The sequence below is a fragment of the Callospermophilus lateralis genome, unplaced genomic scaffold, assembly GCF_048772815.1.
Source record: "Callospermophilus lateralis isolate mCalLat2 unplaced genomic scaffold, mCalLat2.hap1 Scaffold_43, whole genome shotgun sequence".
NCBI classification, from domain to species: Eukaryota; Metazoa; Chordata; class Mammalia; order Rodentia; family Sciuridae; genus Callospermophilus; species Callospermophilus lateralis.
Window position 1 is genome coordinate 10,523,348 of NW_027514380.1, and position 25,491 is coordinate 10,548,838.

Here is a 25,491-nt window from a genome sequence, read left to right on the forward strand (position 1 = left end):
GAAGATGCTATAGGAGGGGTAAGAAATCCCACTGGAACCTATCTCTTATATCTCCACAACAGATCCACCGATTGATCTATGGGATCCAGAAAAATACAGAATATAACCCATAATGCATTGTGAAAAATAAATTATAACTAGAAAAAGATCGGACAATGGAACCTCTCCTTTTAGGAAAAGAGCAGATATAAACATTGTTTTATACTGAGTGGTAACGGTAAGCATGTGCAGCATGGCTGGAAGGGAGGGTCACTAGGGGCTTGCCCTTAGGGATTATATCTTGACACCCTGGCTCCCTTCTATTTCTGTTTCCTGGTTACCACAAGAGGTCCAGTATTTCTCTCCCATGCCCTTCTGCCATGATGTTAGGCCTCCGTCCCAGAGCAATGGTGTTGGCAGATCACAGACTGAGATCTCTAAAACCATGAGACCAAATAAACTTCTCTTCCTTTTATAACTAATATAACTTGCCATGTTCCAACATGTGTACAACCAAGCTACCAAATTTCCAGCAATAAGCAAGCTCCAATAGTTTGACTCATGCAACACAAGAAGAAAACTGGAGTTAACCTTGGACCAGACTTTGAGGATAACAAACAAACAAATGTAAAAAGAAAAATCTTTGGATGAATAATACACTACCTTTAGCATCAGGTGTCATCACTTTCCATGACTAAGGTAGATTGAGGCCAATGAGGCCCTGAAATTCACCACAGGAACAAAAAAAAAAAAAATCTAGGACTTGAGTGTAGCTCAATGGTAATGGAAAATTATGTGCTTGCTTGGCATGAGCAAGGGCCTAGGTGAAATTCTCAGCCAAGAAAAAAAAAAAGAAAAAGAAAGAAGGAAGGAATGAAGGGAGGAAACAAGAGAAAGAAACCTCCAACCCAGCCAAATGCCTAAAAATATTAACTTATCCCTCATGAAGAGGTAGTGGAAGAATCACTATGACCATTAGAAAACAGATCACCTCTAACTCTCCTATCATATACAATGTCTGATTGTTAAGAAAAAGGTACAAAACAAATTGAAATTTAAAAAAAATAAGCATACTGTAAATAAAAAAGCAATTATCAGATTCAAACTCAAGAAGACAAAAATGTTGTAACTATATGACAATAATACACATTCCAAGGCATATCATACTCCAAATTCTAGAAACAATTATAAATAGAAAATTTAAAATGCAAACAGAAAAAGTAGAGTTGTTTCATACAAAGAAACACAGAATAAAAAATAAGAAAGTTGTTTTTTTCAGAAACCATACAAGCCAAAAGACAATAAACAGGTTGATATTTTAAAATGCTTAAAGAAATTAAGGAGAAAGAGATCCTTATTTATGGATCAGAAGACTTAACATTATGACAATAATACTTCCCAAATTTATCCACAAATTCAGTGCAATTCTTCTCAAAATATTAGCTAAATTTACTGTGAAAATTGACAAATAAGTCCTAAAATTCACATATAAATGCATTATCTCAGAATAGCCAGAAAAAAAAAAAAAAGCTGAAGACATATACTTAATGATTTCAAAACTCTAGCTAAAGCAAAAACTATAGTAAGTGACATTAGGTTTTATGGTCATAAGAATATCAGCCAATGGAATGGAATTGAAAAGTCCAGAAATAAACTCTCATACATGTGGGAAACTGACTTTACACTAACTATAACAAGACAGGCTTTGGGAAAGAATAGTTTTCAACAAATGATGCTGGAATTACTGAATATCCAAATGTAAAAGAATGGAGTTGTACTCCTATTTCATACTATTAAAATATTAACTCAACCTGAATCAAAATTTGAGTTTAGGACCTCACACTATAAACCTCTAACAAGAGAATATGAGTGTATATCTTTGTGGGTTTGGATTAAACAATAGTTTCTTAGATAAATATTAAATGATAAGCAATCAAAAAATAATAATAAGATGGATGTAATCTAATTACAAACTTTGCTGAAAGGATACTTGGCTTCTTGCTTTTGTTCTTCCCTTGTACAGCTCTAGAGCTGTTGTCAAAATGAAAAAGACGGTCTTTTTTTTTCTTTTTTTGCTTTTATTTATTTATTTGTTTGTTTGTTTGTTTATTTATTTATTTTCTGAACTAATTGTCTTCCTAAAGTGGTAAGGAACCTCCCAGAATGGGAGAAAATATCTGTACATCCACATATTCAGTACTAACAAAGAACTCGAAATTCAACAATAAAATAAAAACAACTCAATCCAACAAAATAGGCAAAGGGGTGCAAATAGAAATATGGTCAAGAAGCACCAGAAAATGTGATAACATTGTTAATCAGCAGAGGAACTCAAAAAGAAACCACAAGATACCACTTTACTCTTGTAACAGGACTCTTTTAAAAGGGGGGAATTTAAAGAGAGACCAAAATATGGTCCTGTCTGACTCCCATTTTTTTCTCTGATCTGTTCTTCTATGTGATTTTTCCATTTAGCCTCCACCCAGCAGCCATTTCATGCTGAGAATGGAAACTATCTCCCTTATCCAGCAGTAACAGTACCCTTGGCAACAGAAGGTTGCCAGCAAGAATCTGATAGGACCATGGAAAAAAACAAGACCTGCAACTAGATTGAAGCCTTACCAAAACTGTTAGGTATATGCACATCTCCTGGCTCCCTGCTTTTTTTCTTCCCGAGTGTAGATCTACAGCTGTTGTTAAAATGGAAAAGATTGTCTTTCTTTCTTTCTTTTATTTATTTTTTTATTGGTTGTTCAAAACATTACAAAGCTCTTGACATATCATATTTCATACATTAGATTCAAGTGGGCGTTTCTTTCTTTCTTTCTTTCTTGCTTTCTTTCTTTCCTTCCTTCCTTCCTTCATCCCTCCCTCTTTCTTTCTTTCTTTCTTTCTTTCTTTCTTTCTTTCTTTCTTTCTTTCTTTCTTTCTTCTTTCTTTCCTTCCTTCTTTCTTTCTTCTTTCTTTCCTTCCTTCCTTCCTCCCTCCCTCCCTCCCTCTTTCGTTTGTTCTTTCTTTCTCTCTCTCTCTTTCTCTCTTTCTTTCTTTCCTGAACTAACTGTCTTTCCAGTTAGGAAAAGCAAAGAATAAATTTCTTTCCTGCTTCACCACAGTTTCTCTTTATTATTTGGAATTGAGATCTGGCAGATGAACAGAACTGGTATCACTGAGTCAACCCTCTGGTCTGGGACCCTGATGACACTCCCACAATGACAGCTACAATAAAACTAAGAGAAAGAAAGGAAAACAAATGTTGACAAGGATGTGGAGAAATTGGAAATATCATTGCTGGTGGGACTATAAAATCAAGCAGCTACTTTGGAAAGCAGTGTAATTCCTTTATAAAATAAGCATAGAATTACCACATGAGAGAGCAATTCCACTCCTAGGTATATACCCAAAATGACTAAAAATAATGTTCATAATAAAAGTTACTGAAAACTTTACAGAAATTTACTAATAATAACTACAAAGTGAAAGTAACCCAAAATTTAATTAAATGAGTTATATACACACAATGAAATAATAGGCAATCACAAAAAGGAAATGAAATATGTGGTAACAGTATAAATGAACTTTGAGAACATGCTAATTGAAAGAGGCAGATTAAAAGGACATGTTCTATATAATTTTATTTATATGTAATGACCAGAAATGGCAAATCTATAGGTTCAGAGAGTAAATTAGAGGTTGTCAGCAGTGAGGGGAAGATCCTTCCAGAGAGACTGCTAAAGTGTATGGAATTTCTTTAAGGGGATAATAAATATCTTCAGTAATTAAGTAATTATGATGATTGCCAAATATTACAAGTATACTAAAAATACACTGAGTTACTTATTTTAATGATGAATTTTAAACTTTAATTGTGATCTTACTTAAATCTATAACCTAAGTTTCCATCTTACAAATTACAAATTTTACTCAACCTTAAAATGTATTGACCTATTAAAGGTTAAAGAGTAGACCAAAAATATTCTATAAAAACTAAAAACATGCTGAATTTGAAATTGTTATGAGAATATAAGAAAAGTTGATTTCAGAAGAAGAAATATTACTGTGCTTGAAATAACTATTAAAAAGTAAAATTGTAAATGATCTAGAAACATATTAAAAGACTAATATCTCTACTTCTCCAAATAGTTAAAACTATGTGAAGCAAGAAATGATGGAAATGAAAGGAGACATAAAAAATTTAAAAATATATTCTTATAAAGAGTCACATTGTTTTATCTTTAATAGAAACAACCTTTGTAGAAAAAGTGGGGAGAAAATCAGTAATGTATAAATGACCTGAAAACCCATATTACCCAACTTGACCTACTTATTTTTATAACACTTTATACATCTTCTCCAGTAGACAAGGAATATTTATGAACATACCTATATCTGAACCCATAAAAATAAAAACTTAAACATTCAAAAGAATACATGTAATTCAAAGAGTAGGTTTTAAGATCTTTATAAAAATAGAAATCAATATCAGAGAAAAAATATCTCAAAATATTTGTAAAACATACATGTCAAAATAACAGATGTCTGAAAGATGAAATCTCTAAAAAATGTATTTTTAACTGAATAGAAAAGAGGACACAGCATGTAAAATTTATGATGTGCATCTGAAATAGTAGATAGATGGAAATTTAATGTTCATATTAGTGAAGAAGAAAGATCTTACTTAAATTTGTAACCTAAGTTTCCATCTTAAAAGTTAAGAGAAAACAGACCAATATAAACTCAAAGGAAGCAGTAAAAAAAAAAAAAAAAAAAAAAAAAAACAATTATAAGCTAACAGCATCAGGCAATGAAATCAAACATAGAAAAATAATACAGAAAACTAGTCAACCAAGTGTTATTTCTTTCTTTAAAAAAATAATAAAATTGCTACAACTTCAGCCATACGAAGTAAGAATAAAACAAGGCACATCATTACAGATCCTGAAGACATCAAAATGATAACAGAATACTATAAATAAATAAATGCATACATTTAACAATTAACAGGAAATGGACCAACTTCTCTACCACCCCCCTTTTTCACTGCTAGGCCTCTTACTTGCTAGGCAAATGATTTACTATTGAGCTACACCCCCAGGCCCACTACACAAACCACTTTTGAATTGATAAAAGCTCCTAACACTCTATTTAGTCCTCTAAAAGAAAATAAATTTGTAATTACTGCTCATTAGTAAATAGAACATCAGTCCAAAGTGATTTCTAAGACAAATTCTACTAAACATTTGAGGAGGAAATATTATCAAAGTGAGACTGTTTCCAAAAAAGAAAAAAGAAAATCTTTCTAACTTATTGCACGAGTTCAGCATTATCTGAAAACAGAAGCCAAATAAAATCACTAGGAGAATGGTATATAACTGACCAATAACCTTTAGTATGAACCAATAATATTTAGCTGATTATTGGCAAAATACATCCAGTAATCATAGAAAGGCAATTATGTAATGGCCATGTGGGGTTTAGTCTAGGATTGTATGACTGTTTCAACAATCAAAAACCAATCAGTATAATCTGTTACACCAACAGTTTAAAGAAGTACATGATTATCCTATAGAAACAAAAAAAGTATTTGAAAAAATTTAACATTCATTGGTTCTATATCTTTGCATTTGATAGAAATCTAACAAACATAAATTGAATGAGTAAGTCAAACTGTTGTTACATTAAGATGTAAACAACAGGATTGATTAAAGATTTTATTTTAGTATTTTTTATTTACTATTTTCGAAATAAAGGCATTTGTGTATTTGAAGGCAGGTGTAACTGAGCTAGTTTGGATATTGGCAGCATGTGAAAACTCTTGCAGAATGGGAGAATTTAAGGGTGATAAAAAAATAAGAACATGTGTAGGACATATGCATGGGTATACACATACATTCATATTGTGAGAGGAAGAGGGGCAAGGAAAAATACATGAGAGCTTAATTTGAATAAATATGAAGAAAGAAAATGTACTAAATAAAGAGATAATATTTAAAAGAGTTTAAATATTTGAAAGTTTCCAACAATGCTTAGGAAGAAATCACATGATAAATAAGATGTGTTTCTAAAGTGGAGGTTTCCTTTGGAATTAGCCTGGGTTTGTTTTGAATCACAAACCCTCATCAAATTCTACAGTTTTATAACAATGGTCTATAGTTCAAAGAACAATATTGAAATGTTAAACAAGCTGATGTGGTACATTTCTATTAGTTAAAGAAGATTTAAATAATAGATACACATGTAATACCTTGATTTATATACAAAGTAATTTAGGGAAATTATTGTAGATCTATTTCACAACTAAAGGAAAAAAAATATTAATGGCATATTAGCTTTAGAACTGAGACAAAGCAGTATGTATTTTGAATTATATTTGCTGGAAAACAAAGAAAAATTTTATTTTTAAACCAATATTTCATATCTTAATACCAACCCAATGATGCATTCAGTAAAACTACTACTATAGTGAGAAGATTTTTGTGGTGTATATATATATATATCTGTGGTGAAATTAATGTTGATAGTGAATTACATGGACTCCATGCCTATGTTATTAAATAATATATTTATTAATTGTAAAATAAACTGAACTTATGTCATAAAATTATATAAAAACACAGTATATAAAATATGCCTGTGTAGTATAAAATTCAGAAAACTACATTCATAATTAAGGAAATGAACATATAACAGTGATTGCTCATATGCATTATTAAATATACTCAGTAAATATTTTGTTTTTATAATCAATTAAAAAATGCTCTTTTCTACTTTGCCTGGTAACCCCCTTTGCCTGAATACAGGTGATGGATAACTTAACACCATCCTCACAATTCTAGCACAATTCTAGCACATTCCAGCTTAGCAACATACATAATGAGGGATAATTAAGATAATATTGAACTCTGCCTCCAAAATGACTCCTGGAGACTTTGTTATCTTGCTAATCAATGTAACAGCAAAGAAACAGAGGTTGTATAATGCCATATAACTGATCCAGGATTTTTTTTTTTTAGGTAGTTGTGATAAATCATTCTTCTCTTTCTAAAAAATTACCTTGTTAGCTTGTGGCTAAAATGGTCCTTGCGTTAATATCTCACATTCAATTCTGTAGCCTTTCTTGGGAAATTCATTTCATGGACTTCAGTTATGATTGAACAAAGGACTATTGATTCAGACCCCAAAGGCTTAAGGTAATAACTTTTCAGAGACCTTATAACTAATTGCAATGTCCCAATTCATTACTGTACACCACTCAACCTTTATAATAAAGATTTATTCATAGAACACAATGTTAGTCGTTTTTTCCAATAGCCAATGCTCAAAACATTCGATCTAGATCAATGTACTGTTGTATATCAATCTGAAGTTCTACTAATTGTGTTGATTCTCTCTCAAAACACTATCACATACTTACAGATACTGTCAGATATCTAATTCTTGCAAGATTGTATTCTAAATCAACAACTCAACAAAACACAGGCTTAGTGTGGCTTTATTTGGAACAGCTATATGTTAATTAGAAAAAAAAATCACAACATGAAGTGTTTAGACATAAGCATATGAGTAATATGTTTCCTTCACAAATCTGAGGGAATTCATTCCTCAAGACCTTTTAGATAAAACAAAATGTAAACAACAAAGAAATTTTTATCCTAAATCTTACTTAATTCTGATTTAATTTCAGTCATATAGTTTAAATTTGCAAACATTCCAAGTTCCTGTGATACTTTAATGTCACTGGGAAAAATACATCCAATTTTATTATTTATGTTTGGTTCAAATAACCTTTTTTAGCTTTCCAAATTTGTCAAAGTAGCAAACATCTAAAACTCAGTGCTTAAAAGAGCAGAGGCATATTTTTTGCTTATGTGACCTACCCATAAGGTCTTGCATAAAAGCCAAACCCCAAATTCTTCTCAAAAGCACAATTAGAGTATTTATAATAATCCCAACAAATTGTGCAGAAGATTATTATTTTCTCAATTTCCCCAATACATTTTCCATCATCTTACAAACTCCCTTGTTTTCATCTACCAGGCTATAACCATTTCTTCAGAATATGATTCAGGTTGTGAATAAAATGAAATGGACCTATTTACCACTCATCTGCCATTAATTCCCTGCCACTGGAGAGTGGCCATTTATAAAACTACAGTTTTCTAAATAATCAGCACTATTCTTCCTGGAGTTGCCAAAAGCAACCTTTGAATTCAAAGACCATCTAACAAAATCTTGCTTAGCTGTGAAAATAAGCCTGAGGATGCTCCACCAAGCACACAGCCAACTAGCTAAATCATTTACTATAATCCACAACAAAGAAGCTTTAAATAGAAAAGGAACTGGGTTGGAAACTTTTCCTCATGAGCAATAGTAGCAGCAAGGCAAGGACAAATAAATGAAAGAGGCAAAGCACACTTGTTCATAGGAGGAGAGCAGTGGGCACATTGTGATGTGTTACAATGTGCAGTTAGAGCTCCATTTCAATGTATGTGTATTGGAATATCGCCTGAATATACTGTTATTATCCAAAAACTACTTATGTGTTACTTCACTTGCAATAAGAATTATTGATATCATTGAAAGTGACAGTATAAATAGTATCTTATATTCTGAAATGCCTAAGCATGCAGCTTTCTCACTTGTGCAGGCTTTCTACAAAATTGATACAAAACTGATCTTCATAGTTGACAGGCTGCTTTAAAAAAGAAAAGGCATACTTCCATTTTCATCAATTGTAGGATATAACAATCACAATGTGCCCAGGAAGTGCAATGACTATTATGTGATTGGTAAAATAAAACCTTATTGGAAAAAAATAATAATAAATAATATAATAAATAAAGTCACCTTTGCTTTCAGAAGAGGGTTACTTTTAGAGAATAGAAGGAAAATAGGGACAAACCTTATTATGAAAGTAACTTAGAAGATCATGAAAATAGATACTTCTCCTCTTAGAAAAAAATATAAAACAATGACAAAGATATTAATTTGTATCCAAAAGCCAATGTTTAAATGCTTAAAAATCATAGGCTTTCCAACAAATAGATGTCAACTTCATATATGTTACTCCAATTCTCAAAGCATAGTTGTTTTTTTTTTTTTTTTTTTTTTGTACTAGGATTGACCCCAGGGGCATTTTACCACTGAGCCACATCCCTAGCACTTTTAAAAATATTTTATTAGAGACAAGTCTTGCTAAATTGCTTAGGACCTTGGTAAGTTGCTGAGGCTAGCTTTGAACTGGCTATCCTCCTGCCTCAGCCTCTCAAGCTGCTGGGATTACAGGTGATTACCACAGCTCCTAGTGTAAACTTAGGTTCTTTTTTTGTGATAAATGCAGTAATATATTTAGAAAAATTGAGTAAATATAAAGAATCCATAACATCATCTGATGGATAGTCAGTGGTATGTTTAATAAAGCTACATAACAGATTAACTAGGAATTAGTAAACCTTGATCCCCACTAGGACTTTAACTCAGTATTTTTGATTTTTTTCTTTATTTCAAAAGCTTTTCACTTTCATTAAGCAAAAACTATGAGGGAAACATAGATAATAACATTGATTCACTCAGTCTGTCTCTTTTCCTGGCCACTCCTTATGGGCTAAGCATAGGTAAATGTATACCAAGATTAATAAGGCAAACTTCTTTCTCCTCCAGATACTACCTCATGGGGAAGTCAGAGAAGGAGACAAAGAAAGTGCCAGGAAGCTGTGTGATCACCTTCACAGAATACTTATGGAAACAGAGAAGAGAATAATTAAAGCCACCAACAAAAGCCATAGTTTGTTTGTTTGTTTGATCTATGCATGCTATGTGTACTAAATCTTGATGTGTGTGTGTATACCAAAAAAAAAAAAAAAAGGAAAGAGAAAAGAAAAGAAAAGAATACACATACATACACAGAGAAATGACAAATCTCTGTTCTGCACCTTAACAATTTTGGAGGGATTATGAGGTTTTGATCAAATATAAAGAGTCAATAAAGCAAGATGGGCACTTGCTAAGTGTTGGGGAGAAAGCAGTCTGAGATGAACGTGCCTATCCAATGCACTAAGGCTACATGAACCTCTGAATTCACTAGGCAGATGATTAGCCTTAGAGTTCCAGGTTACACTGAAATTTTGAAGTGGAAATATAAGAAAGAATGGTCTATTGTTCTATCATTTAGGTGTTCACACTGTTACCAGTGCAAGTGCAAGGGTCCCCTGGATACTGGGTCCAGGGTCAAGATTCTTTGTGTCCAAGGCAAAGACATGAGTCAGACATGAGGGGTTCACAGACAAGGAAGAGGTTTACTGAAAGTGAAAAGAAATATTATAAGAGAACAGAGTGAGACAAGCTGCAAAGTAGCTCAAGGTCCTGTCTAGTGGAGTCCTCTGTTTTTTGAAATTTGCTACTTCTTCCTCTACTCGCCTGGGTGCATCTGGGGTTAATTGACACCTTTATTGACCGCTGAATATGACATAATTTCTTCTCCACTGCCCATGAGAAAGGAAAAAAAAATTCTTTCTTCCCCTGGAAAATGCACAGAGTTGGGGGAGCAAATCTCAATAGGAATGATCAGAGAACTAGCAATCAGTTAACTTTTGATCAGTCCCTTGAGCATGCCCAAGATCATGACGTTTCCCTTTAGGGCCTGGAACTCCTTTTGTGATCATCTAACTTCCTCCTTTTGACCACAGGGTGGCCCAATTTTCCCTCACAGGAAGAGTGACAGGCAGAGAGCAGAGTTTAGGTGGGGCTGAGGACCATAGGTGGTGGTCTGCCTCTTCTATCCCTTCAGCATATCTTATCTCCTAACAACAAGGTTATCAATGATTACAGCAAGACTTTAAATACAAGGAAAATAATAATGCTATGGCTCCTCTTTAAAAATTGCTAACAGTAGCATTTCCTTCAGACCACTGGCTTTTATCTCTTTCCAGAAGCAGACATTATGTAACTAAAACAGTTTCATCACAAAAGTATGCATTTAAGATAGGACATAGGTAAGGTGTTTACACTGTTATTTTTATTTGTTGTACCAGGGGTTGAAGCCAAGGATGCTTTATCACTGAGCTATATCCACAGCTCACTTGCTCTCTTTTATTAAAAATTATTTTAAATTTTGAGACTGTCTTGCTAAGTTGTACAGGCTGGCTTTGAACTTCTGAAACTCCTGCCTCAGCCACCATTTAGCTAGGATTAGAAGAATGACACATCATGTCAGGCTAGGTATTTGCATTACTGATGAACTTCCTATTCTATGAAGAATTTACAAGGTTTGACTTGTGAATATGTTCTGGATGAACTCTTGTTTAAAATCTAGCTTGTCACCTTTTTTTTTTTTTTTTAGTCACTTAATCGGCTACAAATCAACAGCAAGTTATAGATTACATCATCTTAGATTCCAATTACTACTCATTCTCTAATCCAAAATGAACATGATTGTGATGCTTAGCAATTTTAATGATTAACCTGCAGGAAGGAAGGTGAATGATCCCTAGAAAGAATGTAAATTAGTAATAGATGTCTCCTGTAACATTCTGAGCGATTTAAGACATCATAATTATTTAATACTAGACTTTATTGAAATGAAGCCTGTGGCTTTGAAACATACACGGAAGATAAATAAATAAAAAGTTCCTTCTTTGAAGCATGTGATAATGTAATATCATTCTGAATAAACAAATCATGGGAAAATTATAAAATTGCACATTTCTAATTGCACATGTCATTGATAACAATCACATACTAGATAGATTGTTATCAATGACAATATCAATGACTGATATCACATACTAGATAGATATCAGTTAAGTGAAATTCAGTATGAAAACAATATTCTTTATATTCTTTTTTTTCTTACTTCATTGATCCTATCTCCCAACACAATCATTGCCTTTCCCTGTATACTTCAACTTCTTATTCTAGGTTCTTATTCACACTGTTATTTTTGGTCCCTGTCATAAAATAAATTAGTTTTATCTGTATTGGCCTTTTTCTTCACATGATTTTCAGATTTTTTTTTTAACCCTAAGCTGTAAACTTTATTAATCAAAAACAATGACTCTTCCATTGGGAATTTTGTATGCTTATCAAACTCTTAGGGAAGATATTTGAGACCTAGAATGCTTTGCCAGAATTAATCCCACAGGAACCTGTAGAGAGACAATTTTTTTAGGCATATATCCAAATATGCTAATGACACTGTTAAAAGGACTAGGACTATGCAAAATTAAATACAGGCATGCACTTATTTCTAAGACCAGAAACAATTTCCCAATAGCACATGGCTCTAATAATGCAATCTTCATTCTGGTTTGCAGTCATACTGCTTTTGGAATTTTATTTATTTTTAAAATTTCAAGTTTCACCAAATTGTAATACATATTAGATATTGTTTTTGACTTACAGAATACAAAGAAACACTGGTTTTCTGCTAGTATCAGACTGCATTTCTTAAACATCCCATGTCAATCCTTTGTCACTTCTTATCATCTGGGGTACTTAAATATGGAGTTTTTCAGGCCCCCTTGCTAATAGATTTTTTCTTTTCTGTGCATTATCATTTACTTGATTATCTCCTCCAGTGAATGACTTAAGGCACTGATTGGACAATGACTAGAACATGCAATCATGACTGTTATCCCCAGTGGCGACATCTCAAGTGCTGACTTCACTGTCACCACAGGGTGCCAAATGTTGCTATTTCTTATGTAAAAGGACAGCCAAACATCAGTCCTGGACCAACAATGAGAAGACTTATATGTGCTATTTTAGTGTAAAAGTATAGTCCAAGTCCTGTGCAGAACAGAATTAAGTGAAAGAAGGAGGAAAAGAACCAGAGATAGTATATAAGTACTGACAAATACACAAGGAGTTTTGTTATAAATTAGAGAAAAGAGTCAATGTGTGTCATGTTCCCTGGGTTGAAGAGAGGATAATGAAAAATACTGCAATATAGTTATGATGATAGTGGGCATCCAAAGAGATTAAACTGATGATAAAAGATCCTTGTGCAGGTGACAGAAGAAGGAATCTAGTACTGTACTAGAATCTGGTTTGATCTTAAGTGTGTTCACATCTCACTAGTTTATATTAAATAAAGGCAAAGAATATGTTCACCCAGAGAGAATCAGGTTAGTTAATAGGTCAGTTTGAAAAGGTGGGATTATTTCTTCTTATTGCTTAAATTTGGGGGGGGGGGCAATATTGATTTTGATGTCTCTTTAGCTTACTTAGCAAAACTTTAAAAATAGAACAGATTAGCATAGAAAGAAATTCTGATTTTTTGTTTGCTTTTTTCTGCAGCCTGGAGAAATCATGGGATTGGCAAATATTTTGATTTAATCAATTTTGAGGTCTATTTTTTTGTATTATTAGGAAGATCATCTAAAATGTATACCTACAACTTGAAATTAAGTAATTACATTTAAATGCTTCATAAAAGTTTACTTTAAAATTAATTTTTGTATTTATTTAAATGTTTCACATGTAAGAAATTAAATAATTTACAGAAAGTATGAAGTAGTATCATGGGTGTACCTTACTCAGTAGTATTAAAAGAATAAATCAGGTTCCCGAGACAAAAGTATTAAGTATCTATCAACTCACAAAGAACAATTCAAATCTTTGAAAAACTGATATATTTACCAAAATGTTACAAATAAAACTTTATAAATAATGTCAATCATTTCTATTTTGCATTTTGAATGCTTTTTATATGTTTTCTCTTTGGTTATAGATATTATCTTGTATTGGTTTTTCTTTATCCCTAGTACTTTCATGAATGTGTTCTAAAACATCTTGCATGTGTTATCTTTCTTAAAATTCTGTATTTATTATAAAAAAAGAAATATAGCTTAAAACAGGACCTAATATAATGTAACAAATTATGATAACATGAGTCATATTTTATATTAAAATAAAAAGAGGAAAAATTTTGAAAATAATCTGTTAGCAGAAGGCACCTCCATCCTCTAATTGCCCTTATAGAAACATTGAACCATTGTATAATTTATCATATGGAAAAATTACTTTCACAAATAATCTTAATTGGTTTTCCAAATAATTCAACAAACTCAATTTTAATATCAATTTTACAAAAAAATTAAATTCACTTCTCTCAGTCACAAAGTTAGATTTCTGACTCAGCTTTTGATTTTTTAATATCAGTGCTTTTTTGTTAATATTACTGATGATTAGATGTGATTCTTATCTGGATTGGAAAGTTTTAAAGCCCTTACATAAATTTTTGCGTTTTATTCTTATTTGTACCTTTAGCCACTATATCTACTTCTGTATTATAAAAATTACAGAAAACTCTGGAATAAAGAGAGAAAATTTAGATTTCAGATGGGCACATACTTCATATTTGATGATAAAACTACATCATGAATTTATATGCTCCAAAACCGAGAACCTTGCAATTAGACAATCTAGACTCAAATAATTTTAAATTATTTTTACACATGGTTGTACTTTAAGTGATAAAATATGTGCTCTTTTTTATTTTGAATTATTATTGTGAATAATACTATTTTCAGCAGATAATATATAGGCAAGAATTTTGTAATAGAAAACCAATGAAAGAAGAGAAAATGCCAGTTAAATGACAATTGCAAATGTTTTCCTATTTTTTGTTATTAAAGTAAAGTCTTTAATAGTGCTCTTTAAGTAATACTAAGTGACATGCCACCATTACTTTTGCCTGTATTTGTTTATAAATTCCAGTGTGTACAATAGCTTAGAAGTAATAAAATTTGGAAAATTTTTGAGTTTTAAAACAGTTATAAATGTGTGCATTAGTTATTAAAATATTTTATACATTGAATTGAGAAATTAAGTATAACTTTATTGAATTGACAAGTGATTTGCTGTGTTTCTGTCTTAACATTCATTATATAACAAAGTCCTTTAGCTCTTAACTAAAAGCAGTGTTAATAGCTTTTCATAGTTGACCAATCTTTCAAAAATATTTATTATGTTAACATTAATTACTATTTTTGAATTTTTAAAATTTTAATGTATTAAAACATTTTAAACCACCATACATGCATACAAATTTCCCTAAAACCTACTCAGTAAATATGTGAAATACAAAATAATTAAACTCAGAAAGTTAATCTTTGTATCAAACCAAAAATTTTTATAAAATAATCAGAAGTTGAATACAAACATTTTGTACCTGTGTGATACTGGTAATTGAACCTCCTTCTATGCTATATAATATTGAGCTATATACACCCCTAGAAATAAAAAAAAAATAAAAAATCAGGTCAAGTTATTATTTTTCACTAAAAATGTTCACTTAAGATTCCACACACTTATTTCTTCTAAACTTATTCAAAATTTATATAAATATAGGATTCTCTAATTTACACTACTAAATTAATTCTAACTCAGAAAAACAATCTGATTATGATCTCAAGCACTACTGAGCATGTTTTTATTTAGTTGTATCTATGGAGGCATGGAGTAACTTTAATTGTTAAAATATGAAGAACCGATCTGATAGGTAAATGGATGGCATTAGAGAAGATAATGCTAAGTGAAGTTAGCTAATCCCAAAAAAACAAATGTCAAATGTTTTCTTTGATATAAGGAGACTGACTCATAATGGGATTGGGAGGGGGAGCATGGGAGGAATAGATGAATTCTAGATACCAAAGAGGGGAGGAAGTGACAGGGAGGAGGCAGGGCATTAGCAAGAATGGTGGAATGTGATGGTCATCATTATCCAAAGTACATGTATGAAGACATGAATTGGGTGTCAACCTACTTTATATTCTGAGATATGAAATTGCGGTACATATATGTAGTAAGAATTGTAATACAAAAAAAGTACATTTATAAAGACATGAATTAGTGTGAACATACTTTATATATAAAGATATGAAAAATTGTGCTCTATATGTGTAATAAGAATTGTAATGCACTCCACTGTCATGTATTTAAAAAATAAAATCAATTAAATAAAAAAATGAAGAATGTTTGTATCATTCACTAATATTTTTTCCAAATTATTAATGGAATAAATAATTTAACATCATATATACCTGAATAGCAGTTTCTGTTGCAATTTGTGAATTTTGTCACAGAGAAAAAAAAAAAACGAACTTTATTATGGATATTTCTTGATTCTTGATTTCTTGATTCTTCGTATCAGTCAACATTTTTTACCTTCAATTCTAAATTCCAATATTCTTCCTTCTTCTTTATGATCCTCCTCCATAGAATCTGTGGGCTGTGTATCTCACTCAGGGAATTATAAACTGATCCAGAAGAAAACTATATATGGCATTATACACACACACACACACACACACACACACACACACACCACACACACTCTTTCCTACTCCAATTTCTAGTTTTATTTTCTGTACCTTCCAGTGCAATCAATGCCAACAATTGTCTAGCCTATTATCATAATCTCCATGTCTAGCATAGGGTCTGACTCTAAGGGGATGCTCTAAAAGTAATATAAAATTTACTTTTAATAAATCACGGCAAGGAAGAGAAAAAATACTTAGTACTACTTAAGCAAGAATTGACCAATCTCATGGGGAAAGGACTGGAAATGAAATTTTATTTTTCAAATATTTTGCAAATAAAATCATTGGTGAATGTGTTTGTATTTATGTAAAATCGATCGGTTAACTTGGGAAATACGTTCATCTTTAACCAAATCAGTATATTTAACAACTTATGATAGCATATCTCAAAATTTATATCTCTCTAATGTTTAAATGAAACCAGGTTTATGATATTTCCAATTAAATATGTAGTGACTTGTGCAAAAGTGGCTCTTTTGCACTAATTGTAATTAGAGAAAATTAACATAAAATATTTATAGGAACAAATATGATTTTTAAGTATGTCTTTTATAAAAATATTCTTCAAATTTCCTCTCACAAAGCCAATAAAAATAAGTGCAGCTTATGCTTGTTGCGGGGGGGAATTGTTTTGTTAAAGCATAGAGATATTAATTCAGATTAGGAACAGCTTCATTTAGTAAATACTCAGATATAAAGATGCATGAGAAAAGCATTGTGAGAGCCAAAAAGAAATTATAAAAAGAAAAAAAGGGAAAATATTAAGATGTTACTATCTTCCAGTACATGTATTTTTTATGTCTTGCAGATGTGTACATTAATATATATATAGTCTTAATATTTTATTTTAAAAGGGTTATAAAATTTTTCTAGAAATGTAGAGGGGTTGTGTGTATGTGTGTGTTTGTGTGTGTGTGTGTGTGTGTGTGTGTGTGTGTGTGTGTGATGGCATTTTCTATACAGCAGGGTTGAAAGAGATTTTTAATTATATCTCTATGTTACCAAGGGCTTCCTAGATAATATGATATTACATCTCATGTAACAATTTGGAATAAATTGTTCTTAACATGTAGCATTTACAATAAAATAAGTAAATTATTCTTCTTTATAATGAAGATTTTTTTGTTCCTGTAAAAATGTTTCTATTAAAAATACATAAAGATTGGTTTCCTACTGATATTTAAAAAAATTAACAGTTACTTGCACATCTATTTTAAGATCAGAAGTAGACAGCACAGGAAGATTTTTCAGCAACTCCATGTTTCAGGGACTAATATAAAGTGACTCTTTAAAACAATGACTCTCTGAAACAATCATATATTTCCTCAGTTCCTTGTGTCTTCATACATCTTAAGTGATTTGTTAACATAAAGAATTCTTTTTTTCCCTTTGTCAATTTAGCTAGGGTTATGACTTTTACTTTCCTTTTCTAAGACATTATTAACTAACTCCAGATACCCAAACTGGTATAAGGAATTCCCCAAGGGAGAAGTATAGAAGTAGCAGCAACCTTAGAGAGCATCCAGTCCCACCTCTCATTTATTTGAGTAAGGTTCTGGCTGTAGCACATAACAAATGAAAAGCAAATGAGTAAATATATACAGAAATGAAACAGCCACACCAACCATAGCATAGCCTCTTGCCCCCAATTTCATGGGAAAAAGCTCCCTGATTTCATTTGGTGGCTGAGCTGCAATGCTACAGTGCTGTAGCACAGGGCAAACTGCTGCTCCCAAATTGCTCTCTGCCTTCCCCACTGCTGATGCCACAGAAAGATGGTGCGTATGAGTTTAGATTTGCTGTTTTACACTTTTGCTCAACTGTGCATTCCCTGTAATGAAGGATTTCTGCTATGGGGGAAGAATGTATTTTTAATGAGTCCTTTTTGATATTTAACTGAATTCTCAGCACATGATAAAATATGTAACATACCCAGATATCATGTATTTCAAAATAAATTTATTGGCATTCTATAATTCAGAAGATTTTGCTGTACTGTACATTTTAATATGACATCTTAGTTGGAATCGGTGACAAATATTAATCAATATGATTTGCTGGTCAAGAGATGTTGACAAGTGGTCAAGGTGGATTACTGACAAAGTCTAAGAAACTTTAAAGAGATTTATACAATGGTAGTGAAAATTTTTTATGATTTGCATCTTTAAATGCACCCAAAAACCTATATGCTAAAGTTTTAGTCTCTAGCCTGGGATGTTATTGGAAGTGGTAGAGCCTTTAGGGAAGAGGTTTAGGTGTGTAAAATTAGGTTATTGGGAGGGTGTCCTAGAAGGGGAAACTGGGAACCATGACTTTTTTTTTTTCAAACTCTCTTTCCTGGCCACCATAAAATGAGCAGCTTTGCTTCATCATGGGTTCCCCACCATGATGTTCTGCTTTGCCAGAAGTCAAAAGCAATGGAGTTTACTATGGATTGGACCCTCTGAAATTATGATCCAAAATAAATATTTCCATTTAAGTTGATTATTTTAGTTTGTTGTAGTGATGTCAAAACAGGTTTTGAAACTGATTTTGCCCAATTCACTAGCAGACCACCATTGAAATTACCAATAATTTATAAATTTAGGTATCCTTCATTAACACCATAAGGCAAGAACGATGTTCAAATTTTAAAAACAATAATACAATGATCATTTTCTCAGAGAAAAATGGATATAAGTTAAGGTGAGAGAATTATCCAATTAATATAGCAAACCATTTAACTACTTTACTTATCAATATTCAAGATAAAATACCAGATATTAACATTATCTATATTTCAAAGAAATGGACCAAATTTATTTACTCAAAAAATGCCATCCTACAAAATATATTTTCAAAAAACTAACAGATTACAACAGATCTAAAATGCCTTTCCCATAGTATTTAAGTTGATTATGTTTACAATACAGAATAAATTATTCATAAATAGAATATAAACTCAGAAAAGAAATAAGACAGCCAAAATATTTTAATGCAAAAAAGTAGTAAATAACAAAGCAGATACTACAGAAAAGTGAATTAATAATGTAGGACTAATTTAATACATCCTCTTATTAGTCAAAGGAAAAACGTGAATAATTGAAAATGAAGAATAGAAAGAAAAAAGCTGAACATTCACTAAGAAAACTCAATCAATTATTAATTGGAATTCTATAGGGAAAGGAGAACACAGAGGAGGGAGAACAATTGGCAAGGCACATGTATATTTATCCTTATAAAAAGTTATATGATTATGAAACATGGAACAAATCATTCAGCCTTTAACTTTCTGAATCTGGCCTATTTAACTTAGCATGATGTTTCTCTCTTCTAACCATTCACCAGGAAATATCATAATTTCATTCTTCCATATGGCTGAGTAAAACTATATTTTGTATATATACTGTTATGGTTTAAACATGAGGTGCCCCCTAAAAGTTTATGTATGATAGCTTGCAGAAATATTCAGGTGTTAAATGCTTGGACTGTGAGAGTTGTAACTTAATTAGTGGATTAATCCACTAGTATGGAATAACTGGGTGGTTAACTGGGTGGGTGGAGTATAGCTGGAGGAGGTGAGCCATTGGGTACATGACTTTGGGGTTTATATTTTGTCTTCGGTGAGCAAACTCTCTCTGCTTCCTAGTTGTCATGTCCCAAGCTTCTTTCCTCCACCATGCCTTCTTGCCTTGATGTTTGCCTCACCTTGGGCCTAGAACTATGAAGTTGGCCAACTGTGGACTGCCCTTCTGAAACCATGAGCCAAAATAAACTTTTTCTTCTCAGTGTTGTGCTTGTTAGGCGCTTTGGTCACAGTGATGAAGAACCTGACCACACATAACATATTTTTTATCTTTTCATCCATTGATTAGAAAATACAAACAAATAATCCATAAATTTATTTAGCATTAATATTATTTATGAGCTATTTATATTTATTTATTAAGTTTAAAATAATATATTTGACTTTTTGAAAAAAATTAGTTTTAAAAATATTGTTAATATTTACATAAATATCTTAGACATCCAAATGGATAAACAATAGACTTTTTTATTCAACCTAAAAAATATAAAAGATAACCTGAAATAAATAATTCAAAAGTTAATAAATGTTTTTAATTAATGATGAACTGAACTTATTTCTAGATGTTTTACTATATCTAAATACATTCATTATATAAATATATTTATTTGTCTCAAATACCCTATAAATTAGTTTATACTATTATCTATTTTTCACAATTGAGGAAGGCAAGATACAGAGACGTTAAGTAACAGTTAATTCATAGAGCTAAATTTGTGAAGGATCTAGGAATCAGTCCCTCAGTTGTGTTGTAGAGTCCTTCCTTTACTAATACATGTAATACTTCTATGCATTTACTTAATTCAAAGTGAAGAGTACATTTTCTTTTTATATTTCACCTGTGTAAATGGTATGTGCAACAATGAGTGAAACCTAGAGTTGATTAGCAAACGTGTGTGTGTGTGTTTTGTAAAGTATTAAAAAAGAGTGATTTGGTGACATGGACTGATCTTTTAATGCCTTTAATCAAATAATTTCCATTCTACAATTCATACCACAGTAATAATCATAATGGATTTCTAAGATATTTACAGAGATGATTTTAATCACATTTATTAATGATATTGAAAAATTGAACATGGAATAATTGTCCCATAATAAGTTACTGCTTAAATAAATGATGGTATATTAATAAATTGGACAAGTACATGAAAATCAGTGTAATAATACATAATTCTAAAATGAGCCTTCAAAATTCCCAACCATTTTCTTCAGGAAAGTGAATAAACTATCAAGTCCATGATTATGTTAGGTTACATAGTTAAAGGAATTTTGCACCTGATACTAAGGTTACAAGTTAGTTAACTTTGAGCTGGTAAAATAGGAGATGATGCAAGTGGGTCTGATCTAAACATATGAGCCCTTTTAAGCAGAAAATTTCCCCAGCTGAACCTCTGGGGGAAGTCAGAAATGGAAAAGTAAGACTTCCGGTGCTACTGCTGGCTTTGAACATGGAAATGGCTGGGAAAAAAATGTTTACTATGACATATACCATGAAAGAATAACATTACCAAAATAAATATATGACTTAAACTAATCATTGCAAAAGCATTAAGGTTGCTTACCTAAGAGAAATAGAATTACAGTTATTTTTAAGTTGTATATTATTAAGATTGTATTTGTTGTGACAGATTTCAGTAATATATGAATATAAGAACATAGAATAAAATTCTCATGTAGCATAAGGATTCCTAACATTTCATACTATTCAGAATTAAGCAAATACATTTAAACATATATAAATATACAAGAAGAACTTAATAGGCCTCATATAATAGTACACTCCTGTAATCCCAGTGACTTAGGAGGCCAAGCAAGAGGTTCACATATTCAAGGTCAGCCTCAGCAACTTAGGGAGACCTTGTCTCAAATTAAAAATAAATAAATTAATTAAAAGACTGGGAATGTAATTCAGTGACAGAGTAACACTGGTTTTAATCCCTAGTAGTGGGAGACAGGAGACTTTATGAAAATAATTTGAAATATACAAATTGATTATATCTGGATATTAGAATTAAAGATTTCTGTCTTCATCTTCGTAGGTGAATGTAGCTCCTTTTTATCTACAATGAATGACATTGTCTTCTAGTAATATCAAGAACTATAGGCACTTTGTTACTGTTCCCATGTATAGGTGGTCTCCAAACAGTGGGAATGGTTCTTTGTTTTATCCCTCAAAGGTTCTTCTTTTCTTCCTTTCACCTCTTGTACTTTCTTTCTCTCTCTCTCACACTCACATACACACACACACACACACACACACACACACACACACACTTTCTCTGTCTCCCTTTCTTCCTCCTTCCTTCTTCCCTCTTTTATTCTTTCATTAAATCACTGTAGAAATTTCAGGTTGTTGAAATAGAAATAATAAATAATTTCTTCTTTGTACATAAATACATAAATATATATTCACTTATTTTAATATAAAACCTGCTGTATATTTTCTGTCTCTGAGTTTCTTCAACCTTGTACAATGTGATCCAGTTCCTTACAGTTGTAGTTCACTTACTAGACAGGAAAGTTTTATCATGGTGAACAGTAAGAAGGATACAGATAACCCATTCCAAAGGGAGAAACACATTCCAAAATTTGACATCCAGAGACTGGCATGCAGTAAAATATTCTTTTGCTTTGTATGGGATCTTGATTTTTACCCAATAACTGGATAGAACTATTTAACAAAAGAGCATCAATCATTATTTCTAATGTGATGTTTGTGCAGGTATTGTAATGTATGCTTTCTTAATGTAGACATGCAGCCTATCACTCAAAAGGATATGCTTGTGACATTTTAGTGTATAAGAGTAAGATTATGGAGCTATAATAAGTGTTTAAATATTAGGATATGTGTATTAGTCTTAGCACTCAAGAGATTAAGAATAAATAGGATGTCTGCCCATCTATCTATCAATCTACCTACCTACCTACCTACCTACCTGCCAAGAGAAAGAAAAAGAGAAAAAGCGATTTACTATAAGAATCTGGCTCATGCAATTATGGAGACTGAGAAATCAAAGGCCTGCAGCCTGCAACTAATTACTAATTAGAATTAGTAATTCTAATTCAAGTCTAAAGACCTGAGAATTAGGAAAACTGACTGAGTAAGTTCCAGACTAAGTGTGAGAACCTGGGAACAAGGAAAGATGGTGAGATTTCTATCTTGGTCCAAGTTCAGAGGCAAGAGAAGTCTGATGTCTCAGCCCAAAGACAAAGAATTATAACTCAGCATTTTAGTCTGTGCAGACATTCAAGAGATTGGGGTTTCCACGTAGTTTGAACACATTTAGCTTTATTCAGTTTATCAATTTAAATGTTAACCTCATCCATAAATACCCTCACAGACATATCTAGGAAAAATATTTAGCCAGATATCCAGACACCATCCAACCCATTGAAGTTGACACATAAAATTAACCTCAACTCAGCTCTTCCACTATGTGACTTTGGGCAAGTACCTAAACTCTATTTCTGGGTCTATTGATTGCAATGAGAAAAAATATATATATAATTGCACTGGGGTTCTCCATACTCAGATAGGAAATTATTCCAAGTTTTTAATAATAAATCTCAGGCATAACCTAGGCAAGTGCTTTGCTTTAATCTATGATGTTAAGTGATAAAACAGTGATTTTGTAGCAGAGAAGGGGAAAGGAATTATTTAATCCAGTATTCCCATGTGGTAGAGTGATAATATAAAAATCAAGTCATGTTGGGATCTTATGATTCTGTGGCTAAAAACTAAGATTTTGTGTATGCCTCCACCTGGTGCTAATGTCATGGTTCTAGGAAACCACACTTTGCAAAGCAATGTGCTAAAGAACCTCATCATAATTTCAAGGAATTAAAACTTACTAAGTAAAATATTTCAGAAACAATGTATCTGAATATATTTAATATGAACTTATTTCATATTAAGGAGAATATTTACTTGACAATCATATATAATGACTTAAATAAATATTTTGTGAAATATTTTTATGTATTATATATTGCATTGAATTTAAAAGGAACAGTTAAAATTTACTACTCTATTCCATCATTTATTCTGAAGTCATGTTAAAATTGCTTTGTTTTCAGAAAAAGCAAATTAAATATTAACTTAAATAATACTATCTTTTTTTGTGATGGACCATTCAATCTTTTCAATGATGTGTTAAGCAACTGAAGTATTTGGTGAGAAATATTCTTCTAAAATAGAGAAAAATGCTGTGCTTAAAAATATATTTTGGATCAAGGTGTGGGGAATAGCTCCAAGAAAGTGATATTAAGCATAAGGGTGAATATTGTTGATAAAAATAAGGAGAGTGTCCAGATATATGGGGGAAGAGACTTTGTTTTTATTATCTTCATTGTTTTTCAAAGAAATTATAGTAGTAGATATTTCAATTATTTTACTTGTTTCAACTCTTTGACAGATAGCAGTAACTTGTCTATCACCTAATTAAAAAAACTCATCCATCTGATTATATAATGTGGTGTCACATCAAACTTGCTTTGTGGTCATCTGTTCTTTGTCATTATTTCCTATTAGACCACTGCTGATTTACAGGAATTATTTTAGCCCCTGATCTCTTACATATGATCAGTTGCTATAACGTAGGCAGGGTTGTTATTTATTTGCCCAATTAATGATATAGCAGACAGTTCCTCAACACTTTGTCTATTTCAGGAGGCATATCAACTGCTTATACTTTTCTATGTGGTTGCTATTATTTAGTGGAGGACTAATTGCTTATTTAATTAGTAGATAAGATGAAACTAATTTTAAAATTGCAATTGCTCCAACTTACAGTTAATTTGTAAGATTGCTTTTCTTTATTTTTGTAACTATTATTTTTTTTTAAAGTATGATATGTAGAATTCAGCCTTTTCTCATGATTTACCAGGATTTATTTTACTTGTTTCAATTTGTTAGTGGGCTGACTTGGAAATATAAAACACAAAAATAAAGAAATGTGTTCCTATGAGACACAGAGGCACACTCCTATAGTCAGTGTGGACTCAGGAGGCTGAGCAAGAGGATCTCAAGTTCAAGACCAGTTTGGATAATTTAGCAAGACCATGTCTCAAAATTAAGAAAGTAGAAAGGACTGGTAATGTAGCTCAGTGGAAGAGCACACCTGGATTCAATCTGCAGTAATGAAAACATCAAGTAAATAAAATAAAAAAAATATGTTTCTTTAGCTAATAGATCTATACTATATTTTTGTGAATAATATTGTCAGATGTTTTTGACTGAAATGTATATTTTATTAGATGTTGAACCTATTGCTATTTGTCTAAAATGAATTCATGCATTTTTGAACGAATGTGTAAAAAAATCAAAGGAGATTTATTAATCAAACGTTATTACATATTTGGACAAAAAATATCACTAATATAGACTACAGTCCTCTTCTCCTTTCATGAAATTACAGTATTTCCACACAAATGTACTGATCAATCCTCAGCTGAAGATTTAGATATCCCTCTGGGATTATCTGGAAATATCTGTAACTTTGTGCAGTTTTCTCCCTCCTTGACAATTCTATTTCCCATAAATCTGTACCCAATAAACCCTGTGTTCACAATTCAGCTTGATTTGGAGCTTGCAATAAGGAAGCTGGGACAGTTTAGGGCTCACTT